At 39.9% G+C, this 15540-nt stretch overlaps 1 protein-coding gene across 4 annotated transcripts in view; it reads right to left on the reverse strand.

The window, feature by feature from the left end:
- The window catches only part of LOC137217798 (ubiquitin carboxyl-terminal hydrolase 9X-like), a 145172-nt gene extending 141148 nt beyond the window's left edge, over nucleotides 1-4024 (reverse strand). For all 4 annotated transcript variants that reach the window (XM_067724757.1, XM_067724759.1, XM_067724758.1 and 1 more), the window contains exon 1: nucleotides 3695-4024. The gene's annotated coding sequence lies outside the window, so the exon portion shown is untranslated. The remainder of the gene's footprint in view (nucleotides 1-3694) is intronic.
- Nucleotides 4025-15540: the final 11516 nt, after the last annotated feature.

The following is a 15540-nucleotide window of genomic DNA, read 5'->3' on the forward strand; positions in this document are numbered from 1 at the left end:
TTCGGGAAACGTAAGGTCAAAGTAAAAGTGCAATGACATTTAACATAAAAGTGGTATTCTCACGATGCTTGCCCAACAATGTAAATGTACTTAACACCACTGAACTACACCCTTACAATCAGTTAAGGTAGCAAATTTTATGTGTATTTTACCACAATTTAAAACAAAATTTAATTGTCACTGTCATTTAGAATATAAATTAATTTACCCATTGCTAGTGTGAGGATACACCAGACAGATCAACAGCACAGAACTGACAGTCCAGAAATAAGCCCTTACTTATAAGACCTTTGAATGTCAAATAATTGTCAACAAGGGTGCCAAGACTATTCAAGGGCGAAAGAAAAGTCTTTTGAACAACCTGTACTGAAACAACTGGATATCCACATAAAAGATGAATTTGGATTCCTAACTTACACAGTCCACAAAAGTTAACCCAAAACGGATTACAGACTAAGTACTTCAAATATAAAATCCTTAAGGAAAGAAATTTGACTGAATCTTTATGACCTTCAGTTAAGCAAGCATTTCTTGGCTAGACTGAAAAGTGATAAAAAGAAAAACGTTAAGGGACCTCCCTGGTGGCGCAGTGGTTAAGAATTCTCCTGCCAATGCAGGGGACACGGGTTCACTCCCTGCTCCTGGAAGATCCCGGAGCAACTAAGCCCACAAGCCACAACTACAGAGCCCACGTGCTGCAACTACTAAAGACTGTGTGCCTAGAGCCTGTGCTCCACAACAAGAGAAGTCACCGCAATGAGAAGCCCATGTGGCGCCATGAAGAGTAGCCCCCACTCACCTCGCTCACTTTCTCTTACTAGAGAAAGCCTGCACGCAGCAACGAAGACCCAACACAGCAATTAGTTTTAAAATAAAGAAAAACAATAAACTGAACTTCATCAAAATTTGAAACTACTCACTTCAAAACATGCCATACAGAAAGTGAAAAGAGAAAACACAGATGAGGAGAAATACTGCAAGTCATGTATCACAGAAAAGATAAAACCTAAACAAATAACAATTTTAAAAAACTAATTTAAAATATGAGCAGAGTCTAGACAGACATTTCTCCAAAGATTTGCTAACAGCTGATTAGTACATGAGAATATGTCCAATATAATTAGTTACTAGGGAAGTTCAAATTAACCACAATAAGATACCACTACATACCCACTAGAATGGATATATCCAGAAAGTCAAAATGTACTCAAAATGAACTGGAAACCTCATAAACTCCTGGTAGGAAGTAAAACGGAGGCAATCTCTTTGGAAACAATTGCTCAGTTTAAGTTAAACATAAATTTACAATACAATAACTTTGCTCCCAGGTATCTACCCAACACAAAAATGTATTGTTCACATACCAAGACTTGAAAATTAGTGTTTGTAAGAGCTTTACTTTAAGTCCAGAGCATACAGATGCATATTACAATATGAATAAACCTCAAAAACATTATCTAAGTGAAAGAAGTCAGATACAAAGACTACATATTTTATGATTCCATTTATCTGAAACATCCATGACAGGCAATTCTAGAGATAAGAAGTAGAGTAGAAATTGCCTGGGACTAGAAACTAAAGGTCGGGGGGAGTGGGATCTGAGGATCTGGATGTCTGCAGGTAAACGGTAGTAACCAGAGTGATGGAAATACTCAAAAATTGGATTGGTTTGTTGTTTTTACAGCACTGTAAATTTATGCCTAATTGTATATGTTAAAGAAGTAAATTTTATGGTATGTAAAAAATATACCTCACTAAAGTTGTTAAAAAATTAACTTAAAAAAAAAATTAACTTACACGATGGCCAAAAGACACAATTGTCATTCCAATTTGTAAGGACAAATCCTTTAACACACACACAAAAAAAGAAATGTGGTGTCCACATTAAAATGCTGAAACAAATGTGAAAATATTAAAAAGCTGAAAGTGTGCATTTGTCCAGCTAGACAATAATTGAATGTTGAAATTTCATTACAAATATCCAATTTCAAACAGAGTAAGCTGCATTAGAAATACTTCATCAAACAAAAATTATCCATGAAAAGTACTTTATCTTACTGAAATCTGAAAATACATTTCAAAATCATAGAAGAAAAAAACCCATCTCTACCCACTAATATGGTTTAAAGTAAAACCTTGTCTTAAAAATTACCTGAGAACTTAAATTGTCAAATGTAATGTTTTGCTGTTAGGCTGTCACTACAGAAATTTTCTCCAACTTCAGAAGAAACATTAGATATTATTAGGGCCAAGCAAGAAGTAGTAACAATAATTAAAATATCAAGATGATAGGTTAAACTTTTGTGTTAAAATTGTAAGGGAAAAGGGTAAGAAAGAAAAAGTTATAATTTAAAAATCTTATCTTGAAATTTATGAAATACAACACATTCTCAGGTGCCCTCTGAATCAATAATTGCAAATAGTTCCCAAATACTGGGACAATGAAGTTTAAAACATTTAAACTAAAACTACATGCTTTAATTATCGAATTAGTAGAGCAAGGAAAATTTGTCTTTAAATTTAAGATAAGCACCAAGGCTTCTTGTCAACTACTGCTTACTCAGGACATAATCTCTAATGATAAGACCCAATAAAAGATCTTTCCTAAGCAGAGCATACCAAATTATTTTCTAAGACCGAGAGTACGTATAAAGTGTTATACAGCTTCTCAGGATGAACGTGTTTACTGGTTAAGTAAAAGTTACAAAGTATATCATTTTCAAAATACAGCATGACTATTTAAACCACATTTAAAACTCGCTGAATTAAGTTAAAAAAACCTCATATTTAAACACCTGTAGCAGAAACTGCACAGTGGCATATTCAGTAACATTTTAACAGAATTCCATAAAATAACTGAAATATCTGCTCTGCAACTGTACATTAATATTTCATAAAAACGAAAAGTATACTATATATCTGAAACATAATAGCTGACATTAACAAAAATGAAGTTTTAATAGTAAGAAACTGAATGAAGTTAGTATTTTTATAGCAACAGACAAAAACAAAAAAGTAAAACATAGTTTGGAACAGTTCTTCACTGAAACATCTTTCACCCTCGGCCCTCACCACTTTGGTGTGCTATCCGAGGCTATCTCGGGATATGGACAAACGTCAAGATCTAACAGCCAGGCGTAGCTGGAACCTAGCTCTACTCCGAATCACTCGGTCTCAGTGATGGCGTTTGGTGGCAAGCGCGAGAGAGGATACATCAAGGGTCCTCTGAGGATTATATCGCAAGGGCCTTTAATGGAGCGGTTAGCCTCCAGCCATAGATAAAAGCGTGTCGGAAAAGAGAGGGAGGGACAGAGACGTCAGCCATTTTCCCTTACACTTCAAAACACGGATATGTTCCTAGAGCTGAGGATCCGCACCCTTTACAGCGGTGAGGGACACTCCAGCCCTGTTAGGACGGACAACAGGGGACCTAAAAACCTCCAGGCTCGGCAAGGAGAAGGGAAGAAATACTGAACAGATCCATTTGTTGACCCCGGGGAAGTGCGGGTGGCGTGGCCACTCACTGCATAATGCAGATGCTTTTACCCCAAAACCAGACAACGTAATAGCTGACGGAGACGCAAAGCTCATCCCAAATAGGAAAAAAACTGCAGATGCCGGGTTCCGGACCGCAGCGTGAGGAAAAAGGCACTATTCCCACTCCATCCTCCTCCACATTCTGTGGCCCTCTTACCTCTTTTTTTCTCGCGCCGGCGTGTCTCTGAGCTTAGAGGCGCTCCAAGTGGTGAGATTCTCCTGTTTCACGTCCTTAGTCCTCCGGCAGCGGGGTCTTCACCTTCTTGGGCCTAGTCTCTAAGCAGCGACGGAGTCCTAGGTGCCGACACCAACACCAAAATGAGGGGCTAAGGCGGCCGTCTCCCGTAAGGGAGAGGCGGCACGGAGTCAAGCTCCTGTAAGGCCTGGTGAGGCTGGAAGTAGCTGAGTTCAAGAGACCCCCTGAAGGGCGAGGTACGGCGACGTTGGAGCTCAGGCAGTCGCCTGGCCTCGTCGTCTTCAATATGGCGGATCCGGCAAACAAAAAAAAAAAACAAAACCGCCGGGCCAGTGGCAACCACAGCGGCGCAGATTCCCACCAGCCTCAGCGCCACCCGAAGCCTGGAGGACCAATCCCCGCAACGCTCTGCCGCCGAGTCCCGCCTCTCGGCCTCTCCCCCTACTCCTGCGCAGTCCCTTGCCGGTCAGCTGTTCCTCCCTTTTTTTCCCTTTCCCCTCCCCCATGGCCTCACTCAGCCGGAACTGGAAAGAAGTTCCAACCCAAAGCCGGAAGCAAATCAGTGTGACTGAGACACCCTGATCTTGCACTGCTGGGGAAGGGGTGGGGACCACACGGTAAACACACCACGTCGGAGAAGTAACTGTTGCGCATGCCCTTCCACAGACTGTAATGGGTCTCATTCCTCTAACCCGTTTCGGTTCTGGAACTCCTTAGGGGAACAGCTGGACTGAGAACGGGCCAGAATAAAAAAGTACGGTATTGAGACTGGGACTCCCGAGGAGTAACTAATTCGAAGAAGGTATTAAACACAGATTAATCGCGTGTGGTGACCCATCGCCGTCACACTGACATGTTCACTTGTATCGCTGGGTTTTGTTGCAATGTGAATTTCTTCCCCGCCGAAAAACCCGTATGAATGCTACATCCGATGTCACTTTTTTTGCAGATTCGGAATGCCAGGGAGAATATGGACCTGAATGGAAAAAATGCTGTGACTGACTTTTGTTCCGTGCTTGGGCAATCTCCGACACTCAGTTTTGGGCACCACCTCTTACTACCTCCTAGCTTTGCGAGCCCTTCAGTCTTCTCCTAGGGCCTTGGGCGCTGAGGAGGGAAAAATTGTCGATTTGGTAGAATCCAGGGGGCCAGCCACCTCTTTGAGAGAGTAAGATGAAAGCTTGTTGGTTATCCGTGTGAGATATGTTAACGTGACCATGTAGATTTTGTTCTTTATTAATGTGGAATCTTTTGTTAATTTATTTTTATATGTTAAAACAATATTGTTTTCTTGGGATAACTGCCACTTAGCCTTGGTGTAGAATATTTTTTAATATATTGATGGATTCAATTAGTACTATTTGTTCATCTTCTGGGTCCACCTGCAAGCATCCATCCAAGTATTATACAATTGCAGGTGTGCTAATGTTGGGGATGTTGTTAATACTTATTACTCTATGAAGTTTTCAAGACATAGATTACCATCCTTGATTCTCTGTAAAGAAAATATGTACAAAGTGTAAATTGATCAAGATCAACAGATAGGTATGGTAAGTGGGAAATGGAAGTTCTAATCCCTATCAGAGTGCACCCTACATATAAAAATCCTTTGGGTCTTATTTTTGCCTCCTACATCGTGCCTTCCCTTCTCCTGTGAACGATTTTGATAGCTGATACTTAGACATGAGCCTTTTGGGGGGGGGGCGGGTAAATGTTTTTACTTAAGGGTACATACATCCTGTAAAATTCGCAGCTCAATTTTTACTAAGTAAATACATTTCTGTAACCTGGACAAGTTTCGTATAGAATGCAGTATTTAGTGGATCCTGGTAAGAGATAGGAGCTAGGGACAAGATCAATGACTTTATTACTTACAGCAGAACAAGCAGCATGACTATCATGTTTGCAGGTTTCCCTTATTTCCTAAATCCCACGCAAGTGATGTGAAGAAGTACATACTCTTGCCACACATTTCACTATTTCCGTCACAGCTGAGAAACAGTGAGCTTGGGGATTCCAATAGTTTTATACTAACTAATAAGGAAGCTTGCTATTTGTGTGTTGGGAGGTGGAGGGATGCTACCTTATCGCTCAAGATTCCTAACTGAGAAATGACTTAGGTAATGGGCATAGGTAAATGACATAGACGCATTGTTAGCATACCCAGGGAAAGAGTGAAAGACCCGTGGCAGATCATCTTTCCCAACAAGCACTACCAGTACTTCAAAAACATACCTTTCCAGTCATTGTCCACCCTCAACCTTCTGAAGTAACAGCTATTCTGACTTCTATTGGCCTAAACTAATTTTACCTGATTTAGAATTTATATAAACAGAATCATACAGCATGTAAACTTTTATTTTTGACTTTTTTGCTCAACATTGTGTCTAAGAGCTTTATTTGTGTTGCATTATATAAATATGTACCTAATTAGTACTGACAACACATTTGAGTCATTTCCATATTGGAACTTTTATGAATGAGCAAGTTTTACACCATGTTATTTGGGGGATATATGTCATTGTTTTTAGTAGGCACAAGCCTGTGAGTTGGATTTCTGGCTTTTTTGAGTATATGTTTATCTTTAATAAATAATGCCAAGTATTTCTCCAAAGTGGTTTTGTTTATTCAAATTATAAACTTAGGGACTTCCTTGGTAGCACAGTGGTTAAGAATCACCTGCAAATGCAGCGGACATGGGCTCAATCCCTGGTCTGGGAAGATCCCACATGCCGCGGAGCAACTAAGCCCATAAACCACAACTACTGAGCCTGTGCTCTAGAGCCCGTGAACCACAACTACTGAGCCTGTGTGCCACAACTACTGAAGCCCACGTGCTCTAGGGCCCACATGCCACAGCTACTGAGCCTGTGTGCTGCAACTACTGAAGCCCACACAACTAGAGCCCATGCTCCACAGCAAGAGAAACCACTGCAATGAGAAGCCTGCGCATCTCAATGAAGAGTAGCCCCTGCTCGCCACAACTGGAGAGAGAAAACCCTCACACTACAACTAGAGAGAAAACTGTAAGCCACAATGAAAGATCCTGCATGCCTCAACGAAGGTCCCGTGTGCCGCAACTAAGACCCGATGCAGCCAAAAATAAATAAATAAAATAAATAATAATCTTAAAAAAAATCTGATTGCAATGCAATTGACAAAGTAACTTGGTTACTGCTGTGACATACAACACTTTAAGATAAGTAGAATTATGACTGATAACATTTTACCAGAACATATCAGAATTTTAGGAACTCCATATAATTTTTAGAATATCTATGTTAATAACATTTACTATACAATATAACTTAAGATTTGTTACTCATTTGACAATACTTCCCATATAATTTAACATATCAAATGAACTTAATTTGTTTAATATCTCTGGGATGTTTCAGGAGCCCTTTGAAGCACCCTAAAGTTAGCTAGGGCTCAAAAGGACTTCATTAGAATTGGATTTAGGAGGGACTTCCCTGGTGGTCCAGTGGTTAAGAATCCACCTTCCAATGCAGGGTATGTGGGTTCGATCCCTGGTTGGAGAACTAAGATGCCACATGCCATAGGGCAACTAAGCCCGCATGCTCAACTACCGAGCCTGCACACTGTGGGGCCTGAACGCCACAACTAGAAAGAAAGCCACTTGCCACAACGAAGATCCCACATGCCACGACTAAAGACCAGAGACAGCCAAATGCAATAATTGGATTTAGAAAGTTTTGTCCAAAAAAGATCAAAAAGGGTTTATTGACCTATATACACTAATATGTATAAAATAGATAACTAATAAGAACCTGCTGTATAGAAAAATAAATAAAACTCAAAAAGTGAAAAGGGTTTAGAGGCCTCAGATAGGATCATAGGTCACTGTGAAACAATATTCACTTAGCCAAAGTAACAATAAAAGATTTCAAAGACAAATACAGAATAGATCTCTTAAAAAGGGTAAGTAAACAAAATCTGTTATCAAAGGCAGTTCAACATTTTAAGAAAACTTGTCCTCTTAACAGAGATACAAGCCAAATTCACGTTTTGCACCAGCTTACTTTTAAAATTCATTTACTCAATTACATTTATTTTAAACTTAATCAATCCTGACCATGCACAAAATTCTTTTCTCGGGGTCCTCTTTCTACAAATCTTCCATCACTTAACTTATTTTATCACAACTCTAACCTTCAAGTTGTGAATATCTGGAGAGATTATTCTTAAGTAGACATTCCTAAAATATAATTATTCCTAAAAAGTTCACCCAAAACTCTTATCTCATTTGAATTTAATTCACTTATATTTCATCATACCAAGTTATTTTTCTTGCTGACAAGTTTGCAACAGATATAATAAGATCTAATTTAACTTCTATTAAACCTACATACAATAAAGGTATTACACTTAATGTTGATGAATCTCAAGATGAAATAGGAGGGAAGGGGGCAGTGCACAACCTTTAAAAGAATGGCATAGCCATAGGACATGACATAAATGGTTAGAAACAACTGGGGCCAAGATGGTGGAAGATTTGAATACCAGTGGACTTTGAGCCTCATTATATGCCCACTGGAATACATTAGCATCTAAATGACACACCTATAGGTGCCAGGACAGTTCTAAGGCCATCAATAAAAGGTCAACAAGTGGGCAGTAGCCCAATTTCTGGAAATTCCCACCGCTTCCCCAAAAGAGCTGGAATACTCCTCCCACTCATTAGCCTAGGAAATTACCCACCCCTATAAAAACTAACCACCCCATACCCTGGTGCCGCTCTCGTCTTCTGAGATGGCCCACACTCTGTCTGTGGAGTATGTTGGTCTCTAAATAAATCCACTTCTTACCTACCACTTTGTCTCTCACTGAATTCTTTCTGCAATGAGACATCAAGAACCTGAGCTTCACTAAGTCCTGAGACCAGGTGTGTGATCTAAATTAAAAGACCATGGGTTCATAATGGGTTTGGCCGGGTTCTGGTCCTGGCATGTGGGTTCCAGTCCCAATCTGAATTACACAGTTTCAAAGACATATCTATATTAGATTGACAAACTTAAACATTACTATCTGCTATAAATTTAATATTGAATATTTCCCAGTTCATGTGAAACTGAAATTAATGCTGGCCTGTTACCTTCTATAATTTTCAGAATTTATATAAGCGCTTAATTTCCTTTAAGCCAATTAAGTAGACCTCCTCATTGACAAATTAATTTTTATAATACCACCCAAATGTAAAGACAAAGATAATGCACACATAAACATATAGACAGACACAGCAAGAGATCTCATAGCTTCATTTTCTAAACTTAGTCATCAATCAGATATCACAATATAAAATTCACTAGTTGTAAATAACAGTTGGAATAAGTAAAAATTTAAAAGGCTTCTTCCCTGTTTTTTTCCCTCAGTCTCAGGAATTAGAGATGGTCTAGATAAGTGTTCCTGAGAGCTCTGGTCTCCAGGCACAGGGAGAGAAAGTCAAGTTCTACTAGTAGGACTTGTTCCCTCTGGGTCAGAATTCTGGGAAAAAAAAAAAAAAGAGGAAAAATTATTTTAACAAGCTAGCTTCCTCTAATTGCACATGGACAAAAGAACCAGTTTTTTGCAATTTCAAAAAAAGTTTTATCTTAACCAATTTTCTCTGGAGTCCAAATAATATATTGTGGCCACACAATGTGATAATAAACTATCTTTCTTTTCTGTAGTCATAGTTTCATAGCTAAAATTTAGACCAGATAGTGCTCAAATTGGCCCTCACAACAGGGGCAAACAGGCTGATAAAATGATAAAATGTTGTTGCAGCAGGGACTGTCCCTCTGATGAGGTGGGGTCTTAGTTTGATCAGAAGAATCTGAAGGAGTAAAGGAACTTGCAGGAGTGGGGGAAGCTTGGTTCACCACCGCCCCCTCCCAACCAGAGTTCAAAGAAGTTAGAAGAGGATAGTTTAGAATGTCAGGAGAGTTAGCCTCTGTCCATTTTCCCATCCTGTGGCAATAAAAATCTAATTGTATTATAATCTAGAAACCCATTTGCAGGCCATTTTTCAATCCCCTAATTTAAATAAAGTCCAGGCAATGTTACAGTAAAACCTAAGTTTTTCCTTTCTCAGCCCATCTGGCTTAGAAAGGGGATCCTCCCATGTTGAGCAACCTGCAACCCAGAACAGCACTCCTAGAAATGAAGTCTAGAGTCCCAGAAACATTACCAGGAGGCACCTGAAGGAGTTTCAGAGTGCCCTCTGAATTTTCTTCTAATTCTGTGCTTGATGGGATTTTGAGCATCCTCTATTCCCTCATTGTTCCCTGACCAGATGTGCTGGGTTTACCCAGTCCCTTGTGTGAGGTGTCCTGATAGGGAATGTTTGCATTCCCAGGGCTCTGCTTAAGGTGAGAATTGGAATCAGCTTGAAAGTGCCCAGCCCAGGGACTTACCTAGTGGTCCAGTATTTAATACCCTGCACTCCCAATGCAGGGGGAGATTACTTTTTATTTTATTTCCATTATTCTAGAAGTTGGATCAAAAAAGAACTTGCTGTGATTTATGTCATAGAGTGTTCTGCCTATGTTTTCCTCTAAGAATTTTATTGTGTCTGACATTATATTTAGGTCTTTAATCCATTTTGAGTTTATTTTTGTGTATGGTGTTAGGGAGTGTTCTAATTTCATTCTTTTACACATAGCTGTCCAATTTTCCCAGCACCACTTATTGAAGAAACTGTCTTTTCTACATTGTATATTCTTGCCTCGTTTTTCAAAGATAAGGTGACCATATGTGTGTGGATTTATCTCTGGGTTTTCTATCCTGTTCCATTGATCTATATTTCTGCTTTTGTGCCAGTACCATACTGTCTTGATTACTGTAGCTTTGTACTATAGTCTGAAGTCAGGGAGCCTGATTCCTTCAGCTCTGTTTTTCTTTCTCAAGATTGCTTTGGCTATTCACAGTCTTTTGTGTTTCCATATACATGTTGCAGGGGGGAGATTAAACAGAAGAAGAACCCCAAGTCTATTGCCCTGTTTGTTTGGTGGCTAAGGTAAAATTGGGAATCTTCTGACGATTTTATCTGACACAGACAACAGCAAGTTTGGCTGTGGTGGGAACACAGTTTAGGAATGAGGTCCAGAAAATCCTTCCCTGAAAGGGTGTGGAGATGTGAAGTGAGAAAGAGACCTTGTTTTGTGAGTAAAGTGGAAAAGAAGAGCGTAGTAGAGGGTTCCATATGGACAGAGAGAGATAGAGAGAAAGAGAGACCCCTTGGGCTTCTTCACTGAGCAGACTGAGATCGTGCCCTGCAGGTCTTGAAAAGAGGACAAAGCAGTGAGCAAGACAAAGAGGGCAAGAGCAAAAGTCAGGGGCCTCAAGCTGCAGCTGAGTGAAGCCCATGATTTACCTTGAATTCCAGGTTTCAGAACCAAATGTGATCTTGGGTGGCCTTAGTCTGCAGCAGCTTGAAGCAGAATTTCATTCAGTTCCCTGGCCAGAGATTGAAGTCAGGTTGTGACAGTGAGAGTGCTGAATCCTAGCCACTAGACCATGAGGGACAGTGGTCAGTGACAAGACCCTGGCTCATTGGCTTTGTGTAAATGAATTCCCACAAAGATATAGAAGGGGGACTTCCCTGGTGGCACAGTGGTTGGGACTCCATGCTCCCAATGCAGGGGGCCTGGGTTCGATCCCTAGCCGGGGAACTAGATCCCACATGCGTGCCGCAACTAAGACCCAGTGCAACCAAATAAAAAAAAAAAAAAAAGATACAGAAGGTAGTGAAGCAAGTGAAGTGTTTATTAGGAGGCAAAAGTGTATGTATGGATAGATACACGGGCAGACCGAGAGAGAGAGTTGCACCCTCGTTGTTGTTTGAATCATTTTATGGGGCATTTCTACCAGGTTTCCTCTGGAGAGTCATCTTGCTTTGCTGGGCTCTGAGTCCATATTTGGTTCATTGCAGGGTCCTCCCTTGTGTGTGTGTGCATCTCTTAGCCAAGACGGATTCCACTGAAGAGGGCTGTCGGTAGGTCAACATCACCTGTACAGGGTGGCGTCCCCTCCTTTTTGACCTCAGAGGAGTCTTTCTGTGCATGTGTAGTCAGGAAGGTCTCCTGACCTTAAGAATGAGATATATGTAGTCTCTTTATCTTTTATCTGGACAGGGCTCTCCTCCTCCCTGCTCCTGCCATTACTGTTATCTTAAAGTGTCCAAAGGAGGTAAAGTCCAGCTATTTACCCTATTCCTGTTGTTATTTTTATCTGGAAGTGTAAACAGAGGCTGGCTGTATATGTCTAACCATCTATCTCCTGCCTCAGTGCTCTTAGAACTGACATCCATGTGCAAAAACCAACAAATAAAAATAGTACTTTGAGGAGGTCCTGTGTATCTGTGACAACAGGGGGTTTCCTTATTCGCTCTTCATTTGCTGCTGTTTAAGTTGACAACTTCCCTTCCCGACAAAAATTTACTTACACCTTCTGCCTTTTTAAGTTCTGGTATTCACTTTACCGTATAATGGAAGTAGCATGTTGCTGCCAGAATACAAGCATTGATTTTGGCAAATTAAAGTGTATGTCATTTCTTAATACACTAGAAAGTACACAAGTCCAAGTCTAACACTTTAGTATTTTCCCATGCAGATTTGTGCACATGTAAGGGGGTGTCCAGTTTGTCTAGTGATTGTTATTTAGAAAGTTGGACCACTATTGTATGTTGCTCATCATTGATTGTAGTCCCAAAAAAGCCCGTGAAAATGTTATGCCTTATGTTACAGCAGAGTAACATAAATTAAAATTATATTTTTTAACAAAACAAACAAACAAAAAACCCCAGTACTTTGATCCTTTTACAAAAATTAACTTGAAATGGTGAAGGGAACTAAATGTAAAAGATTTTAAGACAGTAATATTTTTAGGAAAATAAGAGAAAAATCCTTAAGACCTTTGGCTAGCCATGGAGTTCTCAGATACCACTCCAAAAACATAATCTGTTTTTTAAAATTAATTAAATTTTACCATAATTATTCTTTACCCTGGAAAAGACACCATTAAGAGCCTGAAAAACAAGATACAAATCAAATAGGGCACATGAACTCATATTGACAACAGGTTACACAGCAAGTTTGCAGGTAGGGAGAGTGCAGGCCTAGGATTCTGCTTTTACTTGGGTCAAAGGTAGAAGCCTAGGGTTTCACAGTCTCACTTTTTTTTTTTGGCTATGTTGGGTCTTAGTTCCGGCACATGGAACCTTCATTGAGGCATGCAGGATCTTTCGTTGCGGCACGCGGGCTTCTCTCTGGTTACAGGGTGCAGGTTTTCTCTCTCTAGTTGTGGCACTCGGGGTTAGTTGCCCCGCGGCGTGTGGGATCTTTGTTCCCTGACCAGGGATTGAACCCACGTCCCCTGCATTGGAAGGCGGATTCTTTACCACTGGACCACCAGGGAAGTCCCCACAGGCTCACTCTTATTAATTAATTTAAAATATGTTAGGGGGAATTTAAAACCCAAAAAGAGAAAACACAAGCAGACCAAATGACTAGTTACTAAAACCAACCAAGATCTCTAAAACAAAGGAGGTTTTATGGAGGGAGGTGAAACTGAGAAGGACACTGTGGGGTTCTCCCAGGAACAAATGCTTTCCTTGTCCACCATTTCTTGTTTGTAGGAAATAGGCCTAATTCAGCCTTCTGGACCTATCCTGAGTTCCAGGGGGCAGATTCAAAGAGTAGCTCATCAGGGAAAGGAGTGAATGCAGAAACAAAGGAAGAGAGACTTCCATGGTGGTCTAGTGGCTAAGACTCTGAGCTCCCAATGCAGGAGACCAGGGAACTAGATCCCACATGCTGCAACTAAGAGTTCACATCCCACAACTAAGGAGCCCAGGTGCCGCATCTAAGGAGCCAGCAAGCTGCAACTAAAGAGCAGGCGAGTCGCAGCTAAGGAGCCCGCCTGCTGCAACTAAGACCCGGGGCAACCAAATAAATAAATAACAAAATTTTTTTTAAATCTTATCTCATTTACATTTAATTTGCTCAAAAGTTTTATCAAAAAAAAAAGTTTTATCATATTGAGTTACTTTCCTTGCTGACAAGTTTGCAACAGATATAATAAAGTCTTATTTGACCTCTAGTAAATCTAGGTACAGCAAAAGTGTCATACTTAACACTGATGAGCCTAAAGACATATCTTTATTAGTCAAACCAACTAGCATAAGCTAGCTTCAATACCAGGTATTGATTCAGTACTGAATATTTCCCAGATCACAAGAACCTGAAATTCATTCTGGCGAGTTTCTTCTATATTTTTGAGAATTTATATGAGTGCTTAATTTCTTTTAAGCTAATTAAACAGACAAACCAATTTTGGTTTTGAGGGCAGAAATGCATCATATTTATAAGGTACACAGACACACTTGCATCTCTAAGATACAGAGATATCAGTTTCCCTGCTTGACTGTATGTATATATTTTTAACATCTTTATTGGAGTATAATTGCTTTATAAAAGTGTGTTAGTTTCTGCTTTATAACAAAGTGAATCAGCTATACATATACATCTATCTCCATGTCACCGCCCTCTTGTGTCTCCCTCCCACCCTTTCTATCCCACCCCTCTAGGTGGTCACAAAGCACTGAGCTGATCTTCCTGTGCTATGCGGCTGCTTCTCACTAGCTACCTATTTTACGTTTGGTAGTGTATATATGTCCATGCCACTCTCTCACTTCGTCCCAGCTTACCCTTCCTCCTTCCCGTGTCCTCAAGTCCATTCTCTGCGACTGCGTCTTTATTCCTGTCCTGTCCCTAGGTTCTTCAGAGCAATTTTTATCTTTTTTAGATTCCATATATATGTGTTAGCATACAGTATTTGTTTTCCTCTTTCTGACTTACTTCACTCTGTATGACAGTCTCTAGGTCCATCCACCTCACTACAAATAACTCAATTTCGTTTCTTTTTAGGGCTGAGTTATATTCCATTGTATATATGTGCCACATCTTCTTTATCTATTCATCTGTTGATGGAAACTTAGGTTGCTTCCACATCCTGTCTATTGTAAATAAAGCTGCAATGAACATTGTGGTATATGACTCGTTTTGAATTATGATATTCTCAGGGTATATGCCCAGTAGTGGGATTGTTGGCTTATATGGTAATTCTATTTTTAGTTTTTTAAGGAACTTCCATACTTTCTCTATAGTGGCTGTATCAATTTACATTCCCACCAACACTTCAGCAACAGTGCAATGGGTTCCCATTTCTCCACACTCTCTCCAGCATTGATTGTTTGTAGATTTTTTGATGATGGCCATTCTGACTAGTGTGAGGTGATACTTCATTGTAGTTTTGATTTGCATTTCTCTAATGATTAGTGATGTTGAGCATCGTTTCATGTGTTTGTTGGCAATCTGTATATCTTCTGTGGAGAAATGTCTATTTAGGTCTTCTGCCCATTTTTGGATTGGGTTGTTTATTTTTTTTATATTGAGCTGCATGAGTTGCTTCCTGCTTGACTATAAAAAGGCCACTTGTTTTCTTCACTCTCTGGGATCACAGATGATTAAAGCTCCTGAGAGCTCAGGAAGATTATTTACATCCTAAAGGCACAAAAAGGGAAACACCAATTCCTTCTAGAAAGCTACCTTCCTCTAATTGCATATGCAAAAGTTAGTTTTAGAATGTCAAAGGAGCTCCATCTTGACCATTTACTGGGATTTTTTTTTTCAGTCTCTAAATAGTGGAAATCAATAACAGTAATAGACAATAATAAATATAACTCATATGCCTCACTTCTAGATGAGCATAAATCAGCATTCAAGTTACCAGGACCCCCTAACAAG

Source organism: Pseudorca crassidens, chromosome Y (genome assembly GCF_039906515.1).
Source record: "Pseudorca crassidens isolate mPseCra1 chromosome Y, mPseCra1.hap1, whole genome shotgun sequence".
In the NCBI taxonomy this organism is placed as follows: Eukaryota; Metazoa; Chordata; class Mammalia; order Artiodactyla; family Delphinidae; genus Pseudorca; species Pseudorca crassidens.